Source organism: Carcharhinus amblyrhynchos, unplaced genomic scaffold, assembly GCF_965287045.1.
Source record: "Carcharhinus amblyrhynchos unplaced genomic scaffold, sCarAmb.v2.hapA chromosome_275, whole genome shotgun sequence".
Taxonomy (NCBI): Eukaryota; Metazoa; Chordata; class Chondrichthyes; order Carcharhiniformes; family Carcharhinidae; genus Carcharhinus; species Carcharhinus amblyrhynchos.
The window spans coordinates 67,986-83,830 of NW_027650015.1; the positions used below are offsets into that span (position 1 = coordinate 67,986).

The 15,845-nt window shown below is 51.3% G+C and overlaps 1 protein-coding gene across 3 annotated transcripts in view; it reads right to left on the minus strand.

The window, feature by feature from the left end:
• Positions 1-9,239, minus strand: part of pi4kb (phosphatidylinositol 4-kinase, catalytic, beta) — a 51,637-nt gene extending 42,398 nt beyond the window's left edge. For 2 of the 3 annotated variants that reach the window (XM_080183390.1, XM_080183387.1), the window contains exon 1: positions 7,803-9,239. The gene's annotated coding sequence lies outside the window, so the exon portion shown is untranslated. Of the gene's footprint in view, positions 1-3,347; positions 3,443-7,802 lie in introns of those variants that run through there. The other variant, XM_080183388.1, reaches the window with a different exon arrangement.
• Between the last annotated feature and the right edge of the window lie 6,606 nt (positions 9,240-15,845).

Here is a 15,845-nt window from a genome sequence, read left to right on the forward strand (position 1 = left end):
GTCACAAAAACCCAGCTTGCAGGTGCAGCAGGTGGTCAGGAAGGCGAATGGGATGCTGGCCTTCATAGCGAGGGGGATTGAATATAAAAGTAGGGAGGTCTTGCTGCAGCTGTATAGGGCATTGGTGAGGCCGCAGCTGGAGTACTGTGTGCAGTTTTGGGCACCGCACCTGCGCAAGGATATTTTGGCCCTGGAGGGAGTGCAGAGGAGGTTTACTAGGCTGATACCGGAGTTGAGGGGATTGAGCTATGAGGAGAGGCTGAATAAACTAGGCTTGTACTCGTTAGAGTTTAGAAGAATGAGGGGAGATCTCATTGAGACGTATAAGATGATGAATGGGATGGATAGGATAGAGGTGGAGAGACTCTTCCCGCTCAAAAAAGACAGTAGGACTAGGGGGCACAGCCTCAAGATAAAGGGGAGGCGGTTTAGAACGGAGTTGAGGAGGAACTTCTTCACTCAAAGGGTGGTGAATCTCTGGAATTCTCTGCCCGTTGAAGTGGTTGAGGTTGCCTCGCTAAATATTTTTAAGAAGCGGGTTGATGGGTTCTTGATAAGAGAGGGGATTAAGGGTTATGGGGAGAGGGCGGGAAAGTGGAACTGAGCCACAACAGATCAGCCATGATCTTATTGAATGGCGGGGCAGGCTCGAAGGGCTAGATGGCCTACTCCTGCTCCTATTTCTTATGTTCTTATGTTCTTACTCAGTTAATGGTAGGGCGTTGGGGGAGATCTAGGGGTACAGGTTCATAGCTCCTTGAAAGTGGAGTCACAGGTGGACAGAGTGGTGAAGAAGGCATTCGGCATGCTTGGTTTCATCGGTCGGAACATTGAATACAGGAGTTGGGACGTCTTGTTGAAGTTGTACAAGACATTGGTAAGGCCACACTTGGAATACTGTGTACAGTTCTGGTCACCCTATTATAGAAAGGATATTATTAAACTAGAAAAAGAGTGCAGAAAAGATTTACTAAGATGCTACCGGGACTTGATGGATTGGGGAGAGGCTGGATAGACTGGGACTTTTTCCTCTGGAGCGTAGGAGGCTGAGGGGTGACCTTATAGAGGTCTATAAAATAATGAGGGGCACAGATCAGCTAGATAGTCAATAACTTTTCCCAAAGGTAGGGGAGTCTAAAACTAGAGGGGAGAGGGTCCAGAGGGGCAATTTTTTCACACAGAGGGTGGTGAGTGTCTGGAACGGGCTGCCAGAGGTAGTAGTAGAGGCGGGTACAACTTTTTAAAAGACAAAATATTTAGACAGTTACATGGGTACGATGGGTATAGAGGGGTATGGGCCAAATGCAGGCAACTGGGATTAGCTTAGGGGTGTTTTAAAAAAAGAGAGAGAGGGTGGCATGGAGAAGTTGGGCCGAAGGGCCTGTTTCCATGCTGTAAACCTGTGACTCTAGGTCTGTGGACAGTGTACCGCTAAACGCAAGGAGGATATTTATCCCCTTGACACCATGCCAGCGGTGTGCTGACAATGCAAGACCTTGTGTGCTAAGCACTGGCCTTCCACGCACCCTCACCCTGTCACAGCGGGTAAAGCAGGGGCCTGGGACACAGACTCCAGGCCGAGGAAGCTCGGGGACAAGGGCTGTGGACAACCTGGAAGTGCTGCCCGGCGGATTAGAGAGCTGCCGGAGGATTTGTGCGGTGGAGGCAGCAGGGCCCACTCTCCACACGTCAGATTAACACTGTGAGCTGGGTTCACTAATCTGATCGAGGTGATCTGCAACAGCTTTGAGTAACAGGAAACAAAAGGATTGTGGTGAGGGCGAGACTTGCACAATTCCACTCCCCAGATACAACTCTAACTACTTCCCAGTGCGAACACCACCAGTACTCTACCCCAGTGTTATACAGTGACAGACCCGTCCCCCTGTACCCCAGTGTTATACAGAGACAGACCCGTCCTCCTGTACCCCAGTGTTATACAGAGACAGACCCGTCCCCACCAGTACTGAACCCCAGTGTTACACAGCGACAGACCCGTCCCCCTGTACCCCAGTGTTATACAGAGACAGACCCGTCCCCACCAGTACTGTACCCCAGTGTTATACAGAGACAGACCCGTCCCCACCAGTACTGTACCCCAGTGTTATACAGAGACAGACCCGTCCCCACCAGTACTGTACCCCAGTGTTATACAGAGACAGACCCGTCCCCACCAGTACTGTACCCCAGTGTTATACAGAGACAGACCCGTCCCCACCAGTACTGTACCCCAGTGTTATACAGGGACAGACCCGTCCCCACCAGTACTGTACCCCAGTGTTATACAGGGACAGACCCGTCCCCACCAGTACTGTTCCCCAGTGTTATACAGGGACAGACCCGTCCCCACCAGTACTGTACCCCAGTGTTATACAGTGACAGACCCGTCCCCACCAGTACTGTACCCCAGTGTTATACAGAGACAGACCCGTCCCCACCAGTACTGTACCCCAGTGTTATACAGAGACAGACCCGTCCCCACCAGTACTGTACCCCAGTGTTATACAGAGACAGACCCGTCCCCACCAGTACTGTACCCCAGTGTTATACAGGGACAGACCTGTCCCCACCAGTACTGTACCCCAGTGTTATACAGGGACAGACCCGTCCCCACCAGTACTGTTCCCCAGTGTTATACAGTGACAGACCCGTCCCCACCAGTACTGTACCCCAGTGTTATACAGTGACAGACCCGTCCCCACCAGTACTGTACCCCAGTGTTATACAGAGACAGACCCGTCCCCCTGTACCCCAGTGTTATACAGAGACAGACCCGTCCCCCTGTACCCCAGTGTTATACAGCGACAGACCCGTCCCCCTGTACCCCAGTGTTATACAGAGACAGACCCGTCCCCCTGTACCCCAGTGTTATACAGTGACAGGGCAGGGGGTGGCATTGCCAGTGAGAGATGGCCGCAGGGCAGATCTAAGGCAGAAACCATTCATCTTAGTGAGTGCCCCAGTGACAGTGGCATATGAGGTGATGCAGTAAGTGTAAACAAGACCAGCAGTACGTAATGGAGCGGAGCCACAGCTTTACAAAGACTGTAATCTAATTACACAGGTAGGTAGCAAGGATTTGAAAACACTCCCCAAGCGGACTACAGGCCAGCGCCGCACCGCCGGAGGGGCACGCCGCACCGCCGTTTCAAAGTGACACCCACGAGGTCGGGTCACTAAGGCGATGTGGCAGAACCTCCACTAATCTGTGCGGCTTTGCAATCTGGCACAGAACTTTGCGGACGGCGGTGGTGGTGGGGGCTGGGGGCGGGCGGGGGGGGGGGGGAGCGGAGAAGAAGAACAGCCGGCAATTGTCTGCAGGTGCTGACGTCCGAGTATTAACTTACCGCTGGGAGGGGGAGGAACGTTGAAACTAAAGCACCCAGCAGGGCGAGACACTAACACCGGCAAACCCTCTCTCTCTGTGAACCATCATCTGCTTTGTATTAGAACAGTCACCTTATTAATCCCTTCCACACTTCTGCCCGGATTAAATGGCTCAACCCAAACGCCTGGAGCTGTTTTTCCGCAGTGGGTGGACACAGGAATGTGAGCAAGTGTAGGTGGGAAGGGGGCCAACCACCCCCTCAAGCCTGTGCTTCGATCCAAGAAGGTGCAAGGTCAATCTTCCAACTCAGTTCCACTCCTCATTCTCTCTAACTTTTACAGACGCCCCGCAGAAAGCATTCTTTCTGGTTGTATCACAGCTCGGTCCGGGCTCCTGCTCTGCCCAAGGCCGCAAGGAACTACAAAAGGGTCATGAATGTAGCCCCAATCCCATCACACAAACCAGCCTCCCATCCATTGACTCCGTCTACACTTCCCGCTGCCTCGGGGAAAAGCAGCCGGTATAATCAAGGACCCCCCCCCCCACCCAACGCACCCCGGACATTCTCTCTTCCACCTTCTTCCGTCGGGGAAAAAGATACAAAAGTCTGAGGTCTTGCACCGACCAACTCAAGAACAGCTTCTTCCCTGCTGCTGTCAGACTTTTGAATGGACCTACCTTATATTAAAGTCCACATTTCTCTAAATCCTAGCTGATTTAAGTTTATTGTCACGTGTATTGGGATACAGCAAAAAGTATTGTTTCTTGTGTGCTATACAGACAAAGCATGCCGTTCATAGAGATGGAAAGGAGAGGGTGCAGAATGTAGCGTTACCTTACATTAAGTAGATCTTTCTCTACAACCCTAGCTGCCACTGTAAGGTCAACTTAAGAAATAGGAGCAGGAGTTGGCCATCTAGCCCCTCGAGCCGGCCCCGCCATTCAATAAGATCATGGCTGATCTGAAGTGGATCAGTTCCACTTTCCTGCTTTCTCCCCATAACCCTTAATCCCCTTGTCTATCAGAAACCTATCTACCCGTGACTTAAATATATTTAGCGAGGTAGCCTCCACCACTTCAACGGGCAGAGAATTCCAGAGATTCACCACCCTTTGAGTGAAGAAGTTCCTCCTCAACTCTGATCTAAACTGCATCCCCCCCCCCCACCCTGACTTATTTTGAGGCTGTGCCCTCTAGTTCTGTTTTCCTTTCTAAGCGGGAAGAATCTCTCTACCTCTACCCTATCCATCCCCTTCATTATCTTGCAAGTCTCTATAAGATCCCCCCCCTCATCCTTCTAAACTCCAACAAGTACAGACCCAGTCTATTCAATCTCTCCTCATAAGCTAACCAAAAACTTAATGCAAGGTAACACTACATTCTGCACCCTCTCTTTTCCTTCTCTATTAACGGTATGCTTTGTCCGTATAGCATGCAGGTGCAGCAGGCGGTAAAGGGGATGTTGGCCTTCATTACAAGAGGTTTGGCGTAGAGGAGCAGGGATGCGTTGCTGCAATTATACAGGGGCCTTGGTGAGGCCACACCTGGAATATTGTGTGCAGTTTTGGTCTCCTTTTGAGGAAGGATGTTCTTGCTCGAGGGAGTGCAGCGAAGGTTTACCAGGCTGATGGCGGGACTGACGTGCGAGGAGAGAGTGACTAGGTTAGGATTGTTTGCGCTGGAGTTCAGATGAATGAGAGAGGGGGGAGAATCTCAGAGGCTTATAAAATTCTAACAGGACTACACAGGGTAGATGCAGGGAAGATGTTCCCGATGGTGGGGGGAGTCCAGAACCAGGGGGTCACAGGTCTGAGGATTCAGGGTAGACCATTTAGGACGGAGGTGAGGAGACATTTCTTCACCCGGTGAGCCTGTGGAATTCATTCCCACAGGAAGGAGTTGATGCCCAAACATTGAACGCATTCAAGAGGTGGCTGGATATAGCAGTTGGAGTGAATGGGATCAAGAGGAGAAAGAAGGATTAGGCTATTGAGTTGGACAATCAGCCATGATTGTGGTGAATGGCGGTGCAGGCTCCAAGGGCCGAATGGTCTCCTCCTGTCTCCTATCTTCAATGTTTCCATGTAACATGCCTGGGAAAGCTGAAATGCAGACTGCCACTGAGATTCAGACCTCTCCCTTAAAAATTTATTCGGCTTACATTCACACTGCAATGAAGTCACTGTGAAATTCCCCTCGTCACCACATTCCGGCACCTGTTCGGGTACACTGAGGGACAATTTAACATGGCCAATCCACCCTAACCTACACATCTTTGGACACTAAGGGGCAATTTAGCATGGCCAATCCACCCTAACCTACACATCTTTGGACACTAAGGGGCAATTTAGCATGGCCAATCCACCCTAACCTACACATCTTTGGACACTAAGGGACAATTTAGCATGGCCAATCCACCTGACACACACATCTTTGGATGCTATCAGGTGGATTGGCCGTGCTAAATTGTCCCTTAGCATCCAAAGATGTGTGGATTAGGTGGATTGGCTATGCTAAATTACCTCTTCGTGTCCAATGATATGCAGGTTAGGTGGATTGGCCATGCTAAATTGCCCCATCCACCTAACCTACACATCTTTGGACACTAATGGGGAGTTTAGCATTGCCAATCCACCTAATCCACACATCTTTGGATGCTAGGGGACAATTTAGCACGGCCAATCCACCTAATCAGCACATCTTTCAGAATATGGGAGGAAACCCATGCAGACACGGGGAGAATGTGCAGACTCTGCACAGACAGTGACCCGAGGCGGGAATCAAACCCGGGTCCCTGGCGCTGTGAGGCAGCAGTGCTAACCCACTGTGCCCCCCCCCCCCCCCGAGTGTGTGGGCTCCGACAACACTCTCAGAGGAGATGCAACACAGCGCCAAATACTGTATCTCCCATGGCTTTTACACGGCAGGGCTGGATATTGGGGTCCTGGGTCCCACTTCAGGAGAACGCTTCATACAAGCAGGAGGAGGCCATTCAGCCCTTCTAGCCTGCTGCACCATTCATTATGGTGCACGACTGATCATCAAACTGAACTCTGAAGTAGGGTCACCCAAGACTCGAAACGTTGGCTCTATTCTCTCCCCACAGATGCTTTTTCAGAGCGTCTCCCCACGGAGATTTTCCAGCAGTCGCAGTATTTTGCTCGAGTTCAATATCCCGATTTCCCCCCTTCTTTCCCCCTCTATCCCCGAGAGAGATATCTAATTCCTTCCTGAAATCACACAACATTTTGGCCTCAACTACTTTGTGTGGGAGTGAATTCCACACATCCCCCACCCTCTGGGTGAAGAAATTTCTCCTCATCTCAGTCCTAAAAGGTTTACCCCTTATCCGCAAACCATGACCCCCCCCCCCCCCCACCACCACCACCAACATTCTTTCTGAATCTAACCCTGTTAGAATTTTATAAGTTTCTATGAGATCCCCTCTCCTTCTTCTAAACTCCAGTGAATATAATCCCATCTGACTCAGTCTCTCCTCATTTGCCATCCCAGGAATCTATGATGTGGAGTTGCCAGAGTTGGACTGGGGTGGGACCAGCAAGGAGTCACACAATGCCAGGTTAAAGTCCAACAGGTTTATTTGGGAGTATGAGCTTTTGGAGCATCGCTCCACTCACCCGATGAAGGGGCGATGTTCTGAAAGCTCGTGCGACCGAATAAACCTGTTGGACTTTAACCTGGTGTTGCGAGAGTCCTTACTGTCCCAGGAATCAGCCTGGTAAACCTTCACTGCACTCCCTCTATAGCAAGGACATCCTTTCTCAGATAAGGAGACCAAAACTGCACACAATACTCCAGGTGTGGCCTCACCAGTGCTCTGTACAATTGCAGCAAAACATCCCTATCCCTAAACTCAAATCCTCTCCCTATGAAGGCCATCGCAATGCCTTGAACCCCAACACCCTCTCTTTGTGGAGTCTTGCTGCTTACAGCCACAACAATTACCCTTTAGTGCCAGAGGATTAGGAGGGGAAGTGTACAGGGTTACGGGGATAGGGCTTGTTGTCAGTGCAGGCCCAATGAGCTGAACAGTCTCCTATGATTCTATCTTTGGACACTAAGGGGCAATTTAGCATGGCCAATCCCCCTAACCTGCACATCTTTTGAACACTGAGGGCAATTTAGCATAGTCAATCCTACGCATCTTTGGACATTGAAAGAATTTAGCACGTCTTTCGGACTGAGGTGGGGGGGAAGGAAACCGGAGCACCCGGAGGAAACCCAATGCAAATACTGGGGGAGAACGTGCAGACTCCACACAAACAGTGACCCGAGCTGGGAATCGAAGCTGGGTCTCTGGCACTGCGACGCAGCAGTGCTAGCTCACTTCGCTGCCCTGTTTGGAAATTTACCTGTGCATTTGTTAAACAATATGATTTTGTTCGTACACCTGTAATAATCACGCGTCTTGCAAAATAGCTTTAAAGATGGAAGGACAGGGCTGCTACTCACTGTTTGCGTAGAGATGATGGTGAAGCAGAAGAGAGTCGATCATCAAAAATTCCTCAACAGTGCAGGATAGAGAGATAAGGGCAAAATGTTTAAAATCCAATGTGGGACGACCACAAATGTCCAGTTTCAGAGCTTGCTGTTGCTGTTCCCTTTGGTTTGAAGATGTTGTCAGTGTTATCCAGATTTTGAAGGCTTCCCCTCTCCTCCAGGTGTTCAGGTCTCCAGCAGGGAGTCAGATTGTTATCTGGAAAGTAGAAGTTCCATCTCCAAGTGTTCACCTCATCAGTGGGGTCAGGCTGTTACTCATTGGGTTAAACTTCCTCTCCAGGCCGTCAGGGCGGAACTTAATAGATGAGGGCCCCTCTCCTGGTCGTTAATTCCCCAGGTCGTTAACAAGTTACAGCCCCTCCACTGGCTGTTAATTCTCCTTGTAGTTAATTAACAGGTTAAAATCCCTCTCCAGATCATTAATTCTCCCGGCAACTAGTTAACAGGTTAAAAGCTCTCTCCTGGTAGCTAAGTACTAGGTCAAAGCCCCACTCCGGGTAGTTGGTTACCAGGTTCCAGCCCCTCTTCAACTAGTTACCAGGTTAAAGCTCCTCTCCAACTAATTAATTCTCCTGGTAGCTAGTTACCAGGTTCCAGCCTCCCTGCAGCTTAAACCAGAGGGACTTTAACCTGGCAGGTTTTTAAACCAGGCAGTTAGTTATTAGGTGAAGTCTCTCTCTCCAGGTTAAGCCCCTCTCCTGCTAGTTACTGGGTTAAATCCCTCTGCAGACAGCCAGTTACCAGGTTAAGCCCCTCTCCTGGCAACTAGTTACTGGGTTAAATCTCTCTCCAGGTTAAGCCCCTGCCCTGCTGCTGGTTACTAGGTTAAGCCCCTCTGCTGCTGCTGCTAGTTACCAGGTTAAGCCCCTGCCCTGCTGCTAGTTACCAGGTTAAGTCCCTCTGCTGCTGGTTACCAGGTTAAGCCTCTCTGCTGCTGTTGCTGGTTACCAGGTTAAGTCCCTCTGCTGCTGCTGGTTACCAGGTTAAGCCACTGTCCTGCTGCTTGCTCACAAACTCCCCCTCCTTCACGCTGCAACCAAGCCTGACGCCTGCTGCACGTCAATCAGGCTGACTGACAGCCCTCTCACCCAATCGGCCGCCGGGCCCCTGACGTCACTGGGGCTCAGTTGGCCAATGGGAGGCAGTGGGCGGGAGCCAGGCCGGGAACCAACAAGTTGGGTTGTCTCCGGCTCGCTGTCTAAACTCCCCCCACACACACTAACTCCTTCTCCAGGTGACCCACCTCCCCGGTGTGTGTGTGGGGAAGGGGAAGCAGGAGATATTGGTTTGAGAGGAAGATCCCCGCCGCCCTCAGCTCTCAATCGCCATCGCCGCCGATCCTCTTTTTCTGCTTTTTTTTTCCGTCGCTCTTCAGCCAGAGGGGGACTCGGCCGCCACTGCGCATGTGCCGGGAGACTCGGCCGCCACTGCGCATGTGCTGGGGGTATCGGTCACCACTACGCATGTGCTGAGGACTCGGCCGCCACTGCGCATGTGCTGGGAACTCGGCACTCGGCCGCCACTGCGCATGCACTGGGAACTCAGCTGCCACTGCGCATGTGCTGGGGCTCTCCGCCGCTACTGCGCATGTGCGGTAGTACTCAAATGTCTTGAACGCAAGCCCCCGCCCCAATGCGCATGTGCAGAAACTAATTTCCCTCCCATCAAATGCGCATGTGTCGGTTTAGCTCACCACCCCCCCCCATATCCAATGCGCATGTGTCGGATCCTTCCATCCCCACCCTCTCAAATGCGCATGTGCCAGATTGCCCCCCCCCCCCCAGACATAACGCGCATGTGCTAGATTCCCTTCTTCCTTTCAAATGCGCATGTGCGGGATTCCCTCCTTCCAAACACAATGCGCATGTGCAGGATTCCCTCACCAAACCCAGCGCGCATGTACAAAAAAAATTGCCTCTCCTCTCAAATGCGCATCTAATGCGCATGTGCCGAATCCTCTCCCCCCCCCCTCACCCGGCCCTTAGTGCGCATGTGCAGTTGGCCTCCCCAGAACCCAGCGGGGGGAGGAGGGGGGGATGGAGCCCTGACCATATTTGTGGAACTGGGCAGAGCCTCCACAGCACAGAATGGGGAGGCCCTTCAGCCCATCATATCTGTGCCAGCCATCAAAAGCACCTCACAGACTCGTAGAAATTTACAGCACGAAAACAGACCCTTCGGCCCAACTTGTCCATGCTGCCCTTTTCTTTTATAACCACTAAACTAATCCCAATTGCCCCTATCCCTCTGTACCCATCGTACCCGTGTAACTGTCTAAACACTTTTAAAGAGACAAAATTGTACCTGCCTCTACTACTACCACTGGCAGCTCGTTCCAGACACTCACCACCCTCTGTGTGAAAAACATTGCCCCTCTGGACCCTTTTGTATCTCTCCCCTCTCACTTTAAACCTCTGCCCTCTAGTTTTAGACTCCCCTACCTTTGGGAAAAGATATTAACTCTCTAGCTGATCTGTGCCCCTCATTATTTTATAGACCTCTATAAGATCACCCCTCAGCGTCCTACACTCCAGAGAAAATGTCCCAGTCTATCCAGCCTCTCCTTATAACTCAATCCATCAAGTCCCGGTAGCATCCTAGTAAATTTTTTCTGCACTCTTTCTAGTTTAATAATATCCTTTCTATAATAGGGTGACCAGAACTGTACACAGTATTCCAAGTGTGGACTTACCAATGTCTTGTACAATTCAATAAGACGTCCCAACTCCTGTATTCAATGTTCTGACCGATGAAACCAAGCATGCCGAATGCGTTCTTCACCACTCTGTCCACCTGTGACTCCACTTTCAAGGAGCTATGAACCTGTACCCCTAGATCTCTTTGTTCTGTAACTCTCCCCAACACCCTACCATGAACCAAGTCCTGCCCTATTCAAATCCCATTTTCCAGCACTGAGTCATTGGCCATGTACGCTGTGGCATTTCAAGCACTCATCAAAATGTGGTGAGGGTTCCTGCCTCTACCATGGTTCCAGGCAGTGAGTCCCACATTCCCACCACCTTCCAGGTAAAAAGGTTGTCTCTCCAATCTCCCATTCCGGTACACTGTCACAGAGGCCTCACAGTGGCAGGGACCCGGGTTCAATTCCCAGCTTGGGTCACTGTCTGTGTGGAGTCTGCACATTCTCCCCCCCGTGTCTGTGTAGGTTTCCTCTGGGTGCTCCAATTTCCCAAACACAGCCTGAAAGATCTGTGGGTTAGGTGGATTGGTCATGCTAAATTGCCCCTTACTGTCCAAAGATGTGCAGGTTAGGGTGGATTGGCCATGCTAAATTGCCCCTTACTGTCCAAAGATGTGCAGGTTAGGGTGGATTGGCCATGCTAAATTGCCCCTTACTGTCCAAAGATGTGCAGGTTAGGTGGATTGGCCATGCTAAATTGCCCTTAGCGTCCAAAGATATGTAGGCTGGGTGGATTGGTCATGTGGCGTTTCTGAATTCCAGACTGCATGAGGGACCAACAGTTCCTGGTAGCTGTCGCTGAGGCAACACATCGACCAGAGTCCACTTGTCAACCAATCGGTGGCCATTCCATCCTGCGGTATAATGAATCATTGCGATCCTATGAAATTTGGCATTCTTGTATTTGTCCTGATTGTAAGGTGAAAAACTTCAACGACTCTCTCTCTCTCTTCAGAGTGATGAAAGAAACCTGAGTCACACCAGGAAACTGAATGTGGCATCAACATATTTTATTATTTACATTTTTAACACAATTATATTTCACTTTTGTAGAAAAAAAAAGGAAAACCCCTCAGTGCGTAGGCAAACAGATTGGAGAACGCCACAATCTCTCTCTCTCTCGGGAGTTGGTGTTCAGTTAATTTATTAGTGTCGGCTTACATTAACACTGCAATGAAGTTACTGTGAAATTCCCCTAGTCACTACAGTCCGGCACCTGCTCGGGTTACACTGGGGGGGAATTTAGCACTCTAAACTGTACGTCTTTCGGACCGTGGGGGGGAAACTGGAGGAAACCCACGCAGACACTGGGAGAATGTGCAGACTCTGTGCAGACAGTGACCTGAGCGGGGATTCGAACCCGAGTCCTTAGCGCTGTGAGTCAGCAGTGCTGACCACTGTACCACCGTGCCCACTCACCAGTTATTGACAGATTAAGAGCACAGTAAGAAGTCTCACAACACCAGTTAAATCCAACTGGGTTTATTTGGAATCACGAGCTTTCAGAGCACTGCTCCTTCATCAGGTGACTTAAGTCACCCAGTAATCTCCGACTCCTTCCAAACTCTGGTTAATCTCCCGGTTGCTTGCTGACCCCAGTCCAGCAATGTCTCAGTTTAAAACACTCATCCTAATTTCCATATCACACACCCCCTCCCTATCTCTGTAACCTCCTCCAGCCCCCTACACCCCCCTCCCTATCTCTGTAACCACCTCCAGCCCCGACACCCCCTCCCTATCTCTGTAACCACCTCCAGCCCCTACAACCCTCCGAGATCTCTGCGTTCCTCCAATTCCGGCCTCTCGAGCATCCCCTGATTCCCATCGCTCCGCCATTGGGGGCCGTGCCTTCAGCTGCCTGGGGGGGGCCCTAAGCTCTGAAATTCCCTCCCTAAACCTGTCCACCTCCTTTCAGATGTTTCTTGAAGCAGATACTTTTGTGACGCCTATCCTCGTACCTCTTGAGTGCTGCTCAGGATTGAATCTCTCCGATTAAGTGGCCCGAGTGGGTGACCACAGTGAGTTACCACTGCTGCCTCAGTGCCAGGGACCTGGGTTCAATTCCTTGGGTCACTGTCTGTGTTGAGTCTGCACATTCTCGCCGTGTCTGGGCTTCCTCCGGGTGCTCCGGGTTCCTCCCACATTCCAAAGGTGTTAGGTGGATCACAGATTTCATAGAATCGCTACAGTGCATTAGGAAGCCATTCGGCCCGTTGATCCTGCACCAGCAACGGCCCAATAACCCAACATATTTACCCTGATAATCCCCCTGACACTAAGGGACAATTTAGCACGGCCAATCCACCCTAACCTACACATCTTTGGACACTAAGGGGCAATTTAGCATGGCCAATCCCCCGAACCTGCACATCTTTGGAAACTAAGGGGCAATTTAGCATGGTCAATCCACCCTAACCTACACGTCTTTGGACATTAAGGGACAATTTAGCATGGCCAATCCCCTAACCTACACATCTTTGGACACTAAGGGGCAATTTAGCACGGCCAATCCACCCTAACCTGCACATCTTTGGACACTAAGGGGCAATTTAGCATGGCCAATCCCCCGAACCTGCACATCTTTGGACACTAAGGGGCAATTTAGCATGGCCAATCCCCCTAACCTACACATCTTTGGACACTAAGGGGCAATTTAGCACGGCCAATCCACCCTAACCTACACATCTTTGGACACTAAGGGGCAATTTAGCATGGCCAATCCACCCTAACCTACACATCTTTGGACATTAAGGGACAATTTAGCACGGCCAATCCACCTAACCTACACATCTTTGGAAACTAAGGGGCAATTTAGCATGGTCAATCCACCTAACCCGCACATCTTTGGACACTAAGGGGTAATTTAGCACAGCCAATCCACCGTACCCAATACATCTTTCGGACTGTGGGAGGAAACCTGAGCATCCGGAGGAAACCCACGCAGACACGGGGAGAACATGCAGACTCCGCACAGACAGCCTGGGAATCGAACCCAGGTCCCCAGCCCTGTGAGGCAGCAATACTAACTATTGTGCCACTGTACAAATTTCTCTGCCTCTCCGACATCCTAGCCTCTCGCCATCGAATCAAATTGTGGCAAATCAGGGGACAACACAGTCCACATCAAACCCTGATCGGGTCTGGTCCTCAGTCACACTGGAGGAAGCGGGGACCAGAGTGCAGTTGGCGGATTGGAGTTTGATCAGACCGAGAGACACAGCAGCTTGTGAACAAAATCAAAGCAGCGTTAAGAGGACTGCGTCCTGATTCGCACCAACGAGGTGACAGCCCCAGAGACCTGTACTGCCACTATTATTCTCTCACAGACATTTACAGCCTAGACCTGGGCCCTGTTTTAAAGTTTGCTGATGACAATTCAGAATGTCATCGACTGGTGAAGCAGGCAGAGGGGGGACAGACAGCAGGTGGTGCAAGTTTTGAAGGGGAGACAGAGAGAGGGAGACAGAGAGGGAGAGACAGAGAGAGAGAGAGAGACAGAGAGAGGGAGGGAGAGTGAGAGAGGGAGACAGAGAGGGAGAGAGAGAGAGGCAGAGAGAGGCAGAGAGAGAGAGGCAGAGAGAGGGAGAGAAAGAGAGGCAGAGAGAGGGAGAGAGGCAGAGACAGAGAGGGAGAGAGAGGGGCAGAGAGAGACAGAGTGGCAAAGAGAGAGAGACAGAGAGGCAGAGATAGAGAGAGTGACAGATAGAGAGAGTGACAGAGACAGACAGTGAGAGTGAGACAGGGAGGGCGAAAGACAAAGAGAAAGACAGAGAGAGAGAAACAGAGGGGCAGAGAGAAAGACACAGAGAGGGCCAGAGAGAGAGAGAGAGACTGGGAGAAGCTGGGATCGTTCTCCTGGGAGCAGGGAAGTTTAAGGGGGAGATTGAATCAAGGCGTTTAGAATCGAGAAGGGGGGGTTAGATGGAGTAAAAGAGGAGAAAGTATTTCCCATTGGGCAGGGCTGGGGGACCAGAGTGGGGCAGACGGGGGTAAGATGGGGAGAATTTTGGTGGAAAGGCAGCGAGTTGTTGTGATCTGGAAGGCGCTGCTTGAAAGGGGGGCAGATTCAATAGGAACTTTCCGAAGGGGGGAATAATGGAAGGGGGGTGGAATGGGGGTGGGTGAGGGGAACTAGTTAGCTCACAGAGCCAGGTATGGAGGGCTGAATGGCCTTCTGTGGTGTGTGCAAGTTTCTCTGATGTTGATGGAGACACTCCAAATGCGGCACGGTGGCTTAGCGCTGCTGCCTCACAGCGCCAGGGACCCTGCTTTGGGTCACCGTCTGTGTGGAGTCTGCACATTCTCCCCGTGTCTGCGTGGGTTTCCTCAGGTGCTCCGGTTTCCTCCCACAGTCCAAAGGTGTGCGGGTTAGGGTGGATTAGCCATGCTAAATTGCCCCTGGAATGAAGAGCTAATCGTATGAGGAACGGGTTGAGGGCTCTGGGTCTGTACTCATTGGAATTTAGAAGGTTGAGGGGGGGGATCTTATTGGAACTTACAGGATACTGCGAGGATAGAGTGGACATGGAGAGGATGTTTCCACCAGTAGGAAAAACTAGAACCAGAGAGGGCACAACCTCAGGCTAAAGGGACGATCCTTTAAAACAGAGATGAGGAGGAATTTCTTCAGCCAGAGAGTGGGGAATCTGTGGAACTCTTTGCCAGAGAGGATTCCAGGTCACTGAGTGTCTTTAAGACAGAGATAGATAGGTTCCTGATTAATAAGGGGATCAGGGGAAAAGGCAGGAGAATGGGGGGGATGAGAAAAATATCAGCCATGATTGCATGGCGGAGCAGACTTGATGGGCTGAATGGCCTCATTCTGCTCCTGCGTCTTGTGGGCAGAGACACCCCCGCTTCTCCATCCTTGACCCTTAGCCTTGTAACTCTTACCTCTTCTGATAACAATCCCCTCAAGAGGCAATTCTTTGAATAGATGTGCAGGGGGACGGAGAAAAGATGGGGGAAATGGCGGCCTCCTTTGTGTGTGTGTCCGGACGTCATCATGGTTCCAGGGGAAGTCGCATCCACCACACTCACAGTGAGCACCCCCCTGCACCGCCCCCCCCCCAAACTTCTTGCTGCCGCCATATTGCGGGAGGGCCAAGGGTACAGGAGGAGGAAGCCATCGCGTCTGCGCTGGCCTGTTCGGAGTGCCTGCTGCCCCATGCGTGCTCTGTCCAACTGGGTAACGGTCCGTTTTGCCGCTGCCTCTCCGGGCAGTCACCCCCATCGTGTTCTTGGCCTCAGCCAGCGGAGAAACGGGAGGGGGTTTCTCCCCCATCGCCTTGGGC